Genomic DNA, 14,568 nt, shown 5'->3' on the forward strand with positions numbered 1-14,568 from the left:
AGTGCAATGGTTTCTATTACACCCTGTGTCAAACATTATAAACATTCTACACATATACTATTTAAAGTGCTAATAAAACCAACAACTGTGAACTTGCATAAAGAATTTATTAAAATATCTATTTAACATAATGAAAAAAAAAAAAAAGGAAACATTAAATGAGCAGGTCTTTTAGGTCCTGCAAGTCGGCTTGAAGGAGCCGGAGATGGTGCTCTGCTCGCAGGAGGGCCCCACGCACCCCCTCATCTGCCGGTGTGGTGTCATCTGTGGGCATGTCAAAGGGGCAAAAATTAGTCATGTTATTCATGCATACATTTCACATACTACGACATAAATTGCACAAATGCTAGGTGACATGTGTGTATATATATATATATATAGAGATATATATCTATCTATGTAGAGAGATAGAGACACACATAGATAAATATATATGACACATACATATATACATACATGCAAACTTATTTACTACATACTGTCTATTTTGCCCTCGACCCTTAACTCTGCAGAAGACATAACAGTCATATTGTTTCTTCTCAGTCACAACCCACCCATGACTAACCAATGTCAAGCAGGTCATGGCCTACGTCAATAACAACTTGTCACAATCTGCTCAGTCTTATGCTGGGTACACACCAGGACGACTAGGGCCCGATCAGCACAATCTAGATCCGATTCCGATCAATTGGATGCAGATTGTGTGCTGATTGGGCCCTTTTCTGAGCTGGTGTGGAGCGATTCCGATCCGATGCGCGGTCCCGCGGGTCGGTCGGTCGTTATTGAGATCCTACCTGCTGCAGGTAGGATCTCAATGACGACCATACAACCGGGTGCGGGTCGCCATCGGATCGGACCCGCTCACGGTGCACATCGTGAGCGGGTCGTGCCCTCCCGCGTCATCGTGAGCGGGTCGGACGAGACACTGACGACCCGCTCACGATGTGCATCGTGAGCAGGTCGTCCTGGTGTGTACCCTACATAAGTTCAGTGATGGTTGGTGGCATGGGAGTTATGCAAATGTCAGGAATGCACAATACACATCCTCTAAATCATAATTCTGTCTAAACCAACCTACAATTCTGTGAGTGACAAAAATAAATCAGAACTACAGGGGGGGTTTAGGTAGAGGAGGCTCCGGGGACACTGCCAACTTGTGACGCCATTCCAAGGTAGGCCGGCCCATACTCCATTTCGAGCATACATCCTACAGTTTATAAATAACATTCACCAACAATATCGATGCCACTATTTGATGGGTCATAATCTACGCTTGCAGCAGGTGATTTTAATCCACAAATGATCCACTCATCCCTTTACTCCTGGATCCTGTTTAACTACAACGGTTATGTGGCAGTCCAAATGGACCTCCAACCCATCCCACAAACCTGTGTAATTGAGAGGTGTCCTGGATGAAAGGGATGCCTTGGACTCCCCATCTAACCCGTACCTGTATCTGTAGCTACCCACTTTGGGGTCTATATGATTAGTATGTGCCCAAAATTTTTAATCACCAGTGCTACATAACATATACCAGTACAACTACTTCATGAATGATGCATTATGTAAACATACCGATCTGCGGCGAGTCCGGTGCCTGGCACGCCTCCTCCCCCTCGGAACTTGATGTGTCCGGGGCAACCGTGGCCTCCTCAGCCCCCTCCTCCTCCATCTCCTCGACCACAACAACCTCCTCCTCCAACTCCTCCTCCACCTCCTCCTCCAACTCCTCCACCTCCTCCTCCAACTCCTCCTCCACCTCCTCCTCCAACTCCTCCTCCACCTCCTCCTCCACCACCACCAGCACCTCCTCCTCCACCTCCTCCTCCGCCACCAACACCTCCTCCTCCGCCACAAACTCCTCTTCCACCTCCTCCTCCTCCACCTCCTCACGCACCACCTCCTCCTCCACCATTTGCTCCTCCTCCACTTCCTCCTCTTCCACCCTTGCCGCCACCTCCTCCTGGGGGTCTTGGGCCTCGTCCTGGGCCAGGCCTGCCTCCGCCTGTTCACGGGCCTGTCGGGCTCGGGCTCGTGCTGTGTGGTAGAAAAAAACATCATGGTCAATGTCGGCTCATTGGGGCACATTTATTCATCCATAACAAGACATACATGGAAGGGTGATAATGATGGCAAACGATGCAGGAAAGTAGCTCCTTACTGTTAATGGACTCCAAATTGTGACATTTAAATTATTATGTGATTGTTAGTCATTTGTTCACACATTACAACCCAGGCATTTATCAATGTGTAACACATATTAGATTGGGCACATTGTATGCATCAGAATCCTCAATGCTATGGCATGACATATAAAAGGCACATGACTGCATGTTAACCAGGAAGAAGCACACATAAGAGTCTATGGACTTTTAAACCCATGGACACCCACTTATCATGAGACACATTTTATTGCTTATATATGCTATGTTGTAAGTGCGAAATTTCATAGCTAAAATACTCACATTCAGCAATTTCGCCCCTTATTTGTGTGAGCAGCTGGGGCTGGCGCCTGCGGAGGTCCGACCACCGCCTCTCCAGCTGCCCGAGGGACCTCCGCACCCGAGTGCGGGCGTAAATTCGGCGCCCTGCCGCTGTGTACGCCCTCCGCTTATGGCGGTTTGTTATGAAGGGCCCCGCACGGCCCAGCCTTGTCTCCATGACGGAGACAAGAACCCTGAGCTCCTCATGCGTGAAGGGTTCTGCCCTTCGTGTCTCCGCCATGTTGACAATGGCATCTATCAACCAATCAGGTGGTGGCATTGGTTGATCACAGTTATTTGTGATAATAACTTTATTGTTCATTTTTACATTAACAGCGTCTCTGCGCCAACACAAATGGTGAAAAATTCGCATGCCTTCAAAACCGTAGTGTTGATGTATGCCAATGAACAAATCTGATATATATAAAACACAGTGTGTATGCCCTTAGCAAATCCAATAAGGCCGCGCTCCGCCAAGCAACGCGTGCTATAGCTTAGCAAGGCATAGCTGTAGTTAGCATTACTTACTCTATGCATATATGTGTATGCGTACATTTATGTGTAAAAGACACATACACACACTTGCAGGTATCCTGAAACCAGCATTATACACCAGCCCTGCCTGCCTGCCTGCCTGCCTGCCTGCATGCTCCTTGAAATGTTGAAACATGTGAATAAATTCCAACATCATATATAGATATATATCTATATATGCAAACAAATCATACATCAACACAGGAAATAATCCCCAACACATGATAGAATAAATCAATGTACTCACCAGTCATCAGGGATAGTATCAACTACAATAATGAAGATATAACAAACACATAAGATCCCTTGTCCAAGGTATAATAATTAGCACCTATATTGAACTTCCCCCAAAACTAAACACATATGCTAAATATCTCCTATTTCTTTGCCATTAGGAGGGCAGGCTGGCTAATGTTCGTTTTGTAACACTGACAACTAACACACTGGACTTATTTGAAGGGGTGATTGTGACTAAAATGGGTGTGTTATGTCAACTCAATAACATGTACCTGAAGTATCTTTGCGCCACAGAGTCCCGCAGCTGGTATCCCCTCCGGCATTCAGGGGCGCGGGATGGGCGCATGGGCGGATCTTGCGGCTCAGATGGTACCTCCCACTCATCAAAGGGTATCTCACGCCGCACAGCAATGTTGTGGAAAAATATACACAGGCCCACGATCCTCGACACCATTTCAGGCGCATATTGTAAGTCACCACCAGTGCGGTGGAGCACTCTAAATCGACCTTTTAAAAGGCCAATTGAGCGCTCCACCACTTGCCTGGTGGCAACATGCGCCCGATTGAATGCCTCCTGTGGGCCCGGTGCTGGGTAGCTGTACGGCGTAAGTAGCCAGGGCGTACATGGGTAACCGGAGTCACCCAGAACCCACGCATCACGGCCTTCCAGCTCTTGGAGTCTATGCCATATCCCGGTTTGTCGGATGACATGAGAGTCATGGGCACTTCCGGGAAACTTCGAGTTGAAGGCGAGAATCTCCATGGATGGGCCACATACCACCATCACGTTCAGTGAGTGGAACAATTTGCGGTTCCTATATATCTTCTCACTTCGAGATGGAGGCACAAATGGTACATGGGTGCCATCCACAGCCCCTATCACATTAGGGAAGCCAGCAATTTGATGGAAGGCCTGCTGGCTTCTGCGCAGGGTCTCGGTGGCAAATGTCATGGCCATGAAGTGCCCCTTGCGCCTGAACATGGCCGACGTCACACGCCTCAGGATTCGGCAGAAGGCCGGCTGAGATATTCCAGCAAGTACTGCCACTACTTGTTGGAATGATCCTGAGGCGCAGAAATGCAACACCGCCAGCAGCTGTGTGTGAGGCGGAATTGCTGTCGTGATCCCGTGTAGAGGTTCCAGATCGCTCTGAATTAAGGTGAGCAGATCCAGAATGACATGTGGCGGTAACCGGTACCTAGTAAGTACCTCATCATCGGGCATAGCAAACAGAGTCACCCGTGTGCGATAGATTCTAGCACGTCCTGGCCTCCTTGGCCGACGAGTGGGGAGAGCCGCAAGTGCCCTTAGCCTCCTCTCCATGTAGCGCATAATAGCTTCTGCAACCTATAAAGAAATGAACATAAATACTGATGCACCTATGCACATAATGGCCATATCCCACTACAAATAGATTTGTAGCCTTCAATACGTACAATAGATGGGCGCCCCATGAAATCCCGCAGATCCATTTGACTCTCTAATGATGACACAATAATATGAACTCAATACACACCGTCCAAAACACACAGATAAAGGTGTCAGCATTTTTTGCCGACATCATGTACTATGACACATTTCATCTATTGCTGGGACATGTTGTCCTGCAATAGATGAACCCACACAGGTTTAAGCCCTGTGAGTGAAATAGTGAACATGTGACATGTTGCAATAATAATACACCACTTTGCTGGCCCAACAATCTGTAGTCAGTGAGGCAATAGTGCATACATTCATACACTTACATTGTTAATGGATATCATATCTACAAGGAGCATGGAAGAGCTTACCTTAGACCCTGACAAGTCCAGATCTGAAGACAAATGATTCTAGCAGGAAGACATTATTTATAGGGCTCTCACATGTGTGGTCTATAACAGTAGAGATGAGTATTGCATGACTTGTGGCCTGGATTCTCTAAGGGAATGGGCTACTTTTAGCTTGCACTAAAACGCCACAATACCACAGTAGTCATGAATGAAATGTCATGTCATGCTAGCAAATAGCATGTGTATTGAGCAATAGTCACAGGTGTATCAGAAGATTCTATGCAATGTTAGCATTGGTGACCAGTATTTCATGTCGAACTTTCGCCAGGTTTTACACAATGGAATTTCCGCCACCGTATGCGGCGCGAAAAACCAGCGACGTACGCTCACGCACGGAACGCAGCTGCCGCTGATGTCCGCCAAACAGATTACACAAACAGTATATAAAGGTGTATTAGAAGGTGACAATGTTGTTGCTAACATGTCTGGATCCCAACCAGAGGTGGACCCAGTGCTGCAGCAACTATTTGACCAGATGGACTCCAGCACCACCTATGTGCCACTGCACATGCGGGCAGTGGGTAATGAGGAGGCTGCTGGCCCTTCTCCAGCAGGGGAACCTGCACCTGACCATTCTACAGCAGGGCAACCTACACCTGGCCCTTCTGCAGCAGGCCAACCTGCAGCTGGCTCATATCCACCATCAGCAGAATTGTTTGGAACACAACAGGGGACTTCACAAGGTAGTACCATGGCCAGCACTTCAAGTGCAGCGACTGGTGCCAGGGGGCGTGGCCAGGGACGTGGCAAGGGGCGAGCCAGTGCAACAGCGGAACCACCCAAAAAAAATAAGGCATATGAAGCACAGGAGCTGGCCATCCTGGTTCCCCGAGCACATGATTGGATAGAGTGTCCATCCGAGAGGCTGACACACACACGCAGATGGAAGATTTGGGAACAGATAACGGCAGAGATTAATGAAGTAGCGCCACAAGTTCGTGAGACGGACCATGTGAAGAAGAGGCAAGTTGTTTTGTGATACATGTGGCCAGTAATAGCCAAGTAATGATTGAATTGATGCTTAGATGCATTTAGCAAATGGCCCGTGAGGTTGTTACGATACACATACATTATTGCCATGTAATTTCATTGTGAGTTAGAGTAGGGTGATTGTGAATGTGTATTGTAACGGTTGATATCATAGTTGCATGTAATATTATATATGGGACAATAATCACATGTTGTAATATGTAGCACAGAGCAATGGCTGCAACAGCTAACATTGGGAGTGACATGTATTAATATGTCAACTTACATTGCAGGTGGCAGGACTTCAAAACCAACCTGAAGAGGAAGCTGACCAAGCGGTGGGACCACAGCCAGACATCTGGGGCCGGCCCCATGCCATCAGGGCTAGAGCTCACCCCCCTGGAGGTGATGGCCGAGAGCTGCATATCAGTTGAGGAGATCCGGGGGGTGAGCACTATGGATAGCGAGGCCCCAGCTGAAGTGTTTGCGTCTTTTCTGGAAGGTAAATATTGGTCATGCCATAAACTTGGGCAAGTAATTATCGTAGAATGTCTCCTAATTGTGTTTATCTTTGCCCACAGACACCCCACCGCTTGGTGACGACTCTGTTCAGGAGGTGGAGGAGTCCGTGCCACCTGGCCCCAGAGGTAGGCCTGTGCAGCAGCAGGCATCGGGCCAAGCCGATTTGGCCGCCTTGGCCGAGGTGCTTGGGGACATCAACCAGCAGGGAGACTTGGCATCAGAACGGGTGCGTAGGACCGAGGAGATCCTGGCGAGCTTGGTCAGCACCCAGCAGTCCATGGCTGCGAGCATGCAGGCCATGGCTGCAAGTGCTCAGGTGCTGGCCGAGCAAGCCACCCGCCAAAATGATCTCCTCCTCCACCATAATGAGCTTATGGTGGAGCTGGTTACCAGCAACAGGGTCCTAATGGCATCCGTTTCTGGTGCATTACCAGCGGCAACACTCCCTGCTGGCAGGAGGGGTAGACCAGCCAACCCCTCCACATCATCTGCTCCACCTGCCCCAGCATCTGGCCGTCCCCGAAGAGCTGCTGCACAGGCCAAGGAGCCTACCAAGGCCAAACGTGGTCGGAAATGAACTTGTGGCTGCATTAATCTCTGCCGTTATGTGTTCCCAAATCTTCCATTGTGCTGTGTGTGTCAGCTTCTTGTGTCCAATCACGTGCTGAGGGGAACCAGCTGAGGCCTTGCTTCATATGTCCTTTGTGGTTCCCCTGTTGCCCTCTTTTGCCTGGCATTACTGTCAGCTGTACTTGAAGTGATGGCCATGGTACTATCTTGTGAAGTCCCCGGTTGTGTTCCAAATGATTCTGCTGATGGTGCATATGAGCCAGCTGCAGGTTGGCCTGCTGCAGAAGGGCCAGGTGTAGGGTGCCCTGCTGTTGAATGGTCAGGTGCAGCTTGCCCTGCTGTAGAAGGGCCAGCAGCCTCATCATTTCCCACTGGCTGCATGTGCAGTGGCACATAGGAGGTGCTGGAGTCCATCTGTGTGCAATTATATTTGTTTTGTATTATTATTTATTTTGCGGCATTCCTGCCATGTTGTTTATTGTTTGTATGTATTATTTTATGGTCATTGCATCACACTGCCATTGACTGTGACATGAATATAAATAAATGTGTTTACTTTACCCAAAATGTGTGGTTTCATGAGTACATGTCAAATACACATGTGTATTGCTAGTATTAATATTCTGTCATGTCCATTGTTAGCAGTTTGAAAGTGTCTGACAAGTACAGCATATGTGGGTGTTTAGTACGGGTTCCTTGAAGCAGCAATGGTTTCAATTAAAGCACTGACAAGCGTCCTATTAGTGAGTAATGAGTAAAGGAGTAGATTCTATTGGGTTCAGGTGTTAATGGTTGTAGTCATTAGGCGTACGTTCGCCTACCGCATGTACGAGTGGTGTACGCAAAGCAATAGTACACTTGTGGACACCGCACATTTCTGGCCTTTTTGATCGCGTGCATTCGGAGTGGTTTCCGAATGTACGCCCCCCAACATAAGTGTACTCCCCCGTGTCCGCCCATGTTTCCGCCCCGTTTTGCCCACTTTGAAACTACGCCCATGTGCCATTCCGCATGACGCCCATAATACGCCCATATTTCCCGACTGATTGCGGCCAACAGTTTTGGACGGGATTTTGCCGAACTGGTACGGAGTCTAGGCGTGGCACATGCGCGTTGCGTTCTCCACGCATGCGCAGACGGCGAAAATACGCGATCCGTAAGAATGCGGTAAAGTCCGCGTCAATCAGAATAAGGGCCACTGAGCTATTTTCCCCAAAGAGCAAGACATTTTCAGGAGGCGAAAGACTATGCTGAAAATCTTTCATATAAAAGGCTATTTACATAATGGGCGGGGTTTGAATTCCAAGGGTGGGAGCAGAGGCCATTTTATTCAGTGCATTTCTGTTCTTGGTGCCAGATTGAAAACGGATAGCTGAGCTGCATATATTCAGAGTCCATAGATCAGGTACACGCCGCCCCACCCGAGGAAATCCTGCCCATGTGCACGGCTACGGTTGTATTTGCAACCGTGCATGTAGGGAGAATTCCAATCACCTGCGCCAACAGTGTATAATCTACTGACATAATAAAATTAGGGTTACCACCTTTGTTTTGAGAGATCCCTTACAGTCGCCCACCCACAGACAACCTCTTTGCTGCCTTTTCATGTTTTTTTTTTATATTTGCTAATATTCTATTCTTGATTTTGCACACCGTAATGCCACTTACACATGCTGCCACACATCGTAATGCCCATTACATGTTATGCCACACACTGCAATGGCCATTGCACATTATGTCACACACCGTGATGCCCACTAAGTTACATACCATAATGCCTATTACACATATTGCCACACACTGTGATGCCCATTAAATATTATGCAACACACCGTGATGGCCATTACATTTTATATCACACACCTCAATGGCTGTTACATATTATGCCACATTAGTACCGCTTAGCTACATGTTAATTGCTAGGGGTTACTTGCTCAATGCCAGCATCTTCATGCTTGATGCCATGGGGTAGTAAAGTGCTTGTGACCAAGGGGGAGTTACGTGTATACATTACCACCATAAAAAAGAAATTGGTGGCCAGTGGCGGCGGTAACGTATACTGGGGGTTATTCACGTTTCTTCGGTGGTGCTGCGCATGTACAGAAGTATGGTGTGTGCACCCACGGCTGCCTCATTACCATATGAGAATGCCCAGCATTCCATGGGCGTTCCCATGAGACGCTGGGCGTTCTCATGGTAATGAGGCCATGACACAAGAGCGGGGGCGGGCAGCTGACATCACCTGATGTCAGCTGCTCACCCATAACCGTGCCAGCGTGCACGCATATGTAAGTGACTTAAAAGTCACTAATATGCGTGTACCTTCCACATCTTTTGATGTTCGACGACCATCGAAAGATGTGGGCAGTTACCCTCAGCATGCGAATGGATGTTTATGCTAAACATCCATTCGCAGCCTGCGCGGGCGAACCCGCACTTCCAGGGGGGCGCTGGTGGGCGTTCATTCGCCGTGCGGGGGTTGGTGGACTCGCAAGGCTGCGATTTCAATCAACCAGAATCAACCAGAATAACCCCCACTGTACATTGCTGGCCTGCATGGCAATGTATACATTGCCGCCATAAAAATTATACATTGGTGGGCAGTGGTGCCAGTGATATACACCGTGTATATTACTGGGTTATCATAAATCTGCATTGGTGGGCAGTGGTGCCAGTGATATATACATTGCTGGCATGTGCCAGCAATGTATATATTACTGGGTTATTATAAATCTGCATTGGTGCCCAGTGGTACCAGTAATATATAGATTGCTGGCATGTGCCAGCAATCTATATATTACTGGCTTAAAAAACACATTGGTGGCCAGTGGCTTATATAAACACATTGGTGGCCAGTGGCGTTTATATGCTCCACAGTCACACTGTGGAGCAGCAGAGCAGTCAGCCGGGGGCGGGGCGCTCCGCCGGGCTGCGTGTGTGTGACCTGGCCGGGGACTGACTGGGAGACGCAGAGCAGCGGCGTGGACACGGCGGCAGGTAAGTATGTGACAGGGGGTGCGGGGGCGACGGGGGTGCGGTGATTGTGGGAGGCGGGGGCAATGGGGGCGGTAGCGGCCGGTCAGCTGGGCTGAAAGTCTCTGATCTTTCAGCCCGGCTGCCGTACACACCTGGCGATGATGGTTCAAATATAAGCCATCATCTCCAGACATGCTGGTAAAACCAGCAGACGGCCCACTTTGCTAGCGATGATGCGGGAGCGCGCATCATCGCTAGTCAGGCATCGGTAGCCTATACACACTTGGAGACTTTAAGCTGAAACTCGCTCAAAACGGCTGTTTTGAGTGAGTTTCAGCTTAAAGTCGGCAAGTGTGTATGGGCCTTAACTCTTCCTCTTCCATTAATCCCTTATGTTTCTTTGTCTTGTTTTATTTGTACTAAAATATTAATGCGCAATGAAAAGAGAGGCATGTGCTGATTAAAAATAATGGAAATGTAACATACATATCTGCATATTTAGGTGAAAAAAGAAACATGAATTTACCATTCACAATTTGGCAAAGCACAAACAACTTGGGGGTTATTCAGACTTCAAAGCATATATATTTTTTAAGAAAATTAGCAAAACCTTGTGCACTGCAGGTGGGGAAAATGTGCAGAGAGTAGATTTGGGTGGGATATTTTGATTGTGTGCATGGTAAATACTGGGGCTGCTCTATGCAAGGTACCGGGGGGGGGGGGGGGGGGTCGACCAGCTGCAAGGTACCAGGGGGGGCCGGGACAGGTAGCTGGGGAGGGGGAAGACTAGTGTGGGATCCTAAATTCCGTTTCAGAGCCATTCTCCCTGGATAGAAAACGGCTCTGAAACGTGTAGGACTCTGCTTTTTAAACGTGTTGAAAGAGTCGAATTATACTCACAGATAATTCCTTTTTCTTCCTAGAGATCCCATGGCAGCCATACACTGGGATATTCCCTTCCCCCACTAGAGCAGACAGGATTGATTTCCCTTGGGACCGCCCACCTTGGGTATAATAGACCCCTCCTTCTCCTCTCCTGTATCTTTTGAGTGTCTCCGTACCATGGTCCCTAGAGAAAACACATCAGAATACAAGGGAGGGTAATCAGTGGCTGCCATGGGATCTCTAGGAAGAAAAAGGAATTATCGGTGAGTATAATTCGACTCTTTCTTCTACGATCCCCATGGCAGCCATACACTGGGACATACCCAAGACGGGAGGGTAATATGATGCATGAAAATATATTTATTATAAGGAGGTATTAACCGGATACTGCTTCCTGAAGAACATGCTTCCCAAAGTGGGCAAGAGAAACGTCAAGTGCATAATGGTTAACAAAGGTGTGTACTGACGACCAGGTAGCTGCTTTACAGATTTCGGTCACCGACGCTTTGGCCTTGTTCGCCCATGATGTAGAGACTGCCCGTGTGGAATGTGCCTGTACTATAGGAGGTACTTTCTTGCCTTCCTGCTTGTAAGCTGCCACAATCGTCTCCCTTATCCATCTGGATATAGTTTGTTTCCCAGGTTCCTTTCCTTTTCTGACTCCATTCGGAATGACAAACAAATGTTAAGTTGATCTAAAGTCCTTAGTTCTTTCCAGATATATGGAGATGACCCGGACCAGATCCAATGTATGCCAGCTTTATCCAGTTATTATCCTTTGTTAGAGACAAAGTTTTGTTTCATCCAGGACATTAACTCTTTAATGACCTCCGTATGTTCTGACTTTTTAGGCACCTTAGATTGTGCCATTTCACATAATTCACATAAAGCTTTCTTCTGTGCTGAGGCAAACGTTTGATCACATGTCATGCACACAGATTCTATGAACTTCTTCTTTGCAGTCCTTTTCTTATGCACAGGAGAGACAGGCACACTAAAAAGATAGAGAACTACACTCAATATCCAACTAAAAAATAAAAAACTGATGCCCAAAATCAAAGGGCTTACCTCACTGGGGCATCATCTGGCTTCTGGGGAGAAGGCGCTTCCATGGTAGGTAAATCACAGCAAGTGTAGTACTCCACGCTCCAAACACGTTTGAATGGCACTGAGAACGCCATTCTCCGCCTTTTAACCCCTGAACTACGGCCCTCTGTATCCAGGATGGCCGAGCGGAACGGAACATACAGCCTGGAGTTGTCAGGGGACTGATTTCCAGGAAGCACCTCCAGCGTCTGCTAAGGCAGAAGGGGCGGAAGTGCCGGGAACGCGTCACTTCCGCCCCTTCTGCCTTAGCTTCTGTAGCGTGCAGCCGTAGCTTCCAGCGGGGCTGACGCTGCGGGATGAACTCCAGTCAGTAGGAGTCTGTGTCTGCCGGGAGACGCCAGCTACAACCCTGGTCTCCAAGCAAACGGCAGGGTATGTACATGCAGAGAGATGAGTCAGACTGGTCTCCTGCACCTTCCTCTCCCCGGGGAGCCACCCCATTCAGCTGTCCATGCTGTCGAGGTAACCCTGCTTTAAACAAATAAAACTGTCCTACTCTGTCTACTCTAAAACGGAGACAGGAAAAAAAGATACAGGAGAGGAGAAGGAGGGGTCTATTATACCCAAGGTGGGCGGTCCCAAGAGAAATCAATCCTGTCTGCTCTAGTGGGGGAAGGGAATATCCCAGTGTATGGCTGCCATGGGGATCGTAGAAGAAATACCGGTTATCTTGACCGGTAAATCAACTCTGGCGCTTTCCCACTGCAACCTTAAACATTTAGAAATGGAAAAAAAACAGCAATTTACCGTTTAAGACCTGCAGTGAGAAAGGGGCATTAGATTTGTGTGAGTTATTTTGTTTCTGTGCACGGTAAATACTGGCTGCATTATTTTTACACTGCAATTTAGATTTCACTTTCAGCACACCACACCCAAATGTAACTCTCTTTCCACAGGTTACATCTGCTCCTCCTGCAGTGCACATGGCTTTGCCCATTTTCCGAACAAATTTGTACTGAGCTCAGATCTGAATAAGGCCTTTTGTCTGTGTTATTTATTATGAAAGAACAGGTCTTTTGACTTGAATGCACTGCAAGAATTGTAACTGGACAAATTTTTCATTCATGCAATGGCAAAAAAATAAAAGGGGTTGAATAAATTCTCGTTTGAATATTTGCTACTACCACCAAGATCTGCACTAGATGAAATGTACACAAACTAAATTGTTTAAAAGATCTGCTGCTGATATTCTATGGTTGCACACAAAAACAAACAAATAAAAATAAACAAAATATATAGGGCAGTATTCAATGAGAAAAATTCTCCGTGTTTTATGGAGAATTTTTGCTTTTTTTGCCTTGGACGGAGCATTTTGCTCTCCAAAAGTGAACCACCCTATTCAATGTGAAATATTCGCCGTCTTTCTAAGTGATTTTCTCCGTCTCTCTCCGTGTAGAAATTCTCCATCTTTTGATGGAGAGCTGGAATGTGAACTTTTAAACTAAAAGGTTTTTTTTTTTTTACACAGTGCAGCCAGCAGGGGGCCGGAGCGCTCGAGCCGCTCATTAGATATTTATATATTCACTGCACCCGATCGTTAATATGCACGGGTGCAGTGAATACTGGGTCCCCCGCTGGCTATAGGGGGGGGCAGCCTGTGCTGCCTGGGTCCCGGGGAGCCCACCTCCCCTCCACATTCCTCTGGAGCAGCCAGGGAGACTTTAATCTCTCTGGCTGCTTCCGTCCCCCGGCTCCCTGAAAGCTCCCTTCCGCGGAAGCTCGTCCGCTGCAGGGGTTAAGACTCGCCGCGAGTGGCGCCGAGTCTTAAATACATTGAATAGTGGGAGCAGGAGGCTCCAGAACAGGGAGAGTGCATGGCGAGAGAAAAAAATCTCTCGCCATGCACAGAGAATTTTTTTCATTGAATACTGCCCATAGTACTAAGCATCGCTAATAATAAACTCTGCAATCTAACAGAGCAAGACTGTGGTGCTTGGCATATATTTTTGGACCGAAATAAATGGGCCCATCAACCGTGACAAAATTAACTCTAGAATGTCTGTGTGTGCGTGTACATGTGGTAGGGAATATAGATTGTAATCTCCACTGGGGCAGGGACTGATGTGAATGTTCAAATATTCTCTGTAAAGCTCTGCGTAATATGTATGCGCTATATAAGAAACTGTTAATAAATAAAAATAAATCATTTGTTGGGTCCCTAATCAGATGTACACACAGTTGTACTTAGTTTCTATTAGATTTCAATTAGATGTCCTTTTGGCTTATTCAACTTCCTTTAGATATAGTCTTGCCTGCACAGTCTATTTTTCTATTTGATACAGGCAAAATGAATGGAAATCGAACACGGCTGGAAACCCTTTCGATTTTGACTATATAAGCAAAAGCGAATAGAAAGTTAGTCAAAATAGAATTGTATGTACACCCCAAAACACAAAGGTTTAAGTTCAGTCCTTCAAGTCAGCACAGGCCAACCACCCCAAGGTATTACACTAGT

This window comes from Crinia signifera, chromosome 6, assembly GCF_055691185.1.
Source record: "Crinia signifera chromosome 6, ASM5569118v1, whole genome shotgun sequence".
Classification (NCBI taxonomy): Eukaryota; Metazoa; Chordata; class Amphibia; order Anura; family Myobatrachidae; genus Crinia; species Crinia signifera.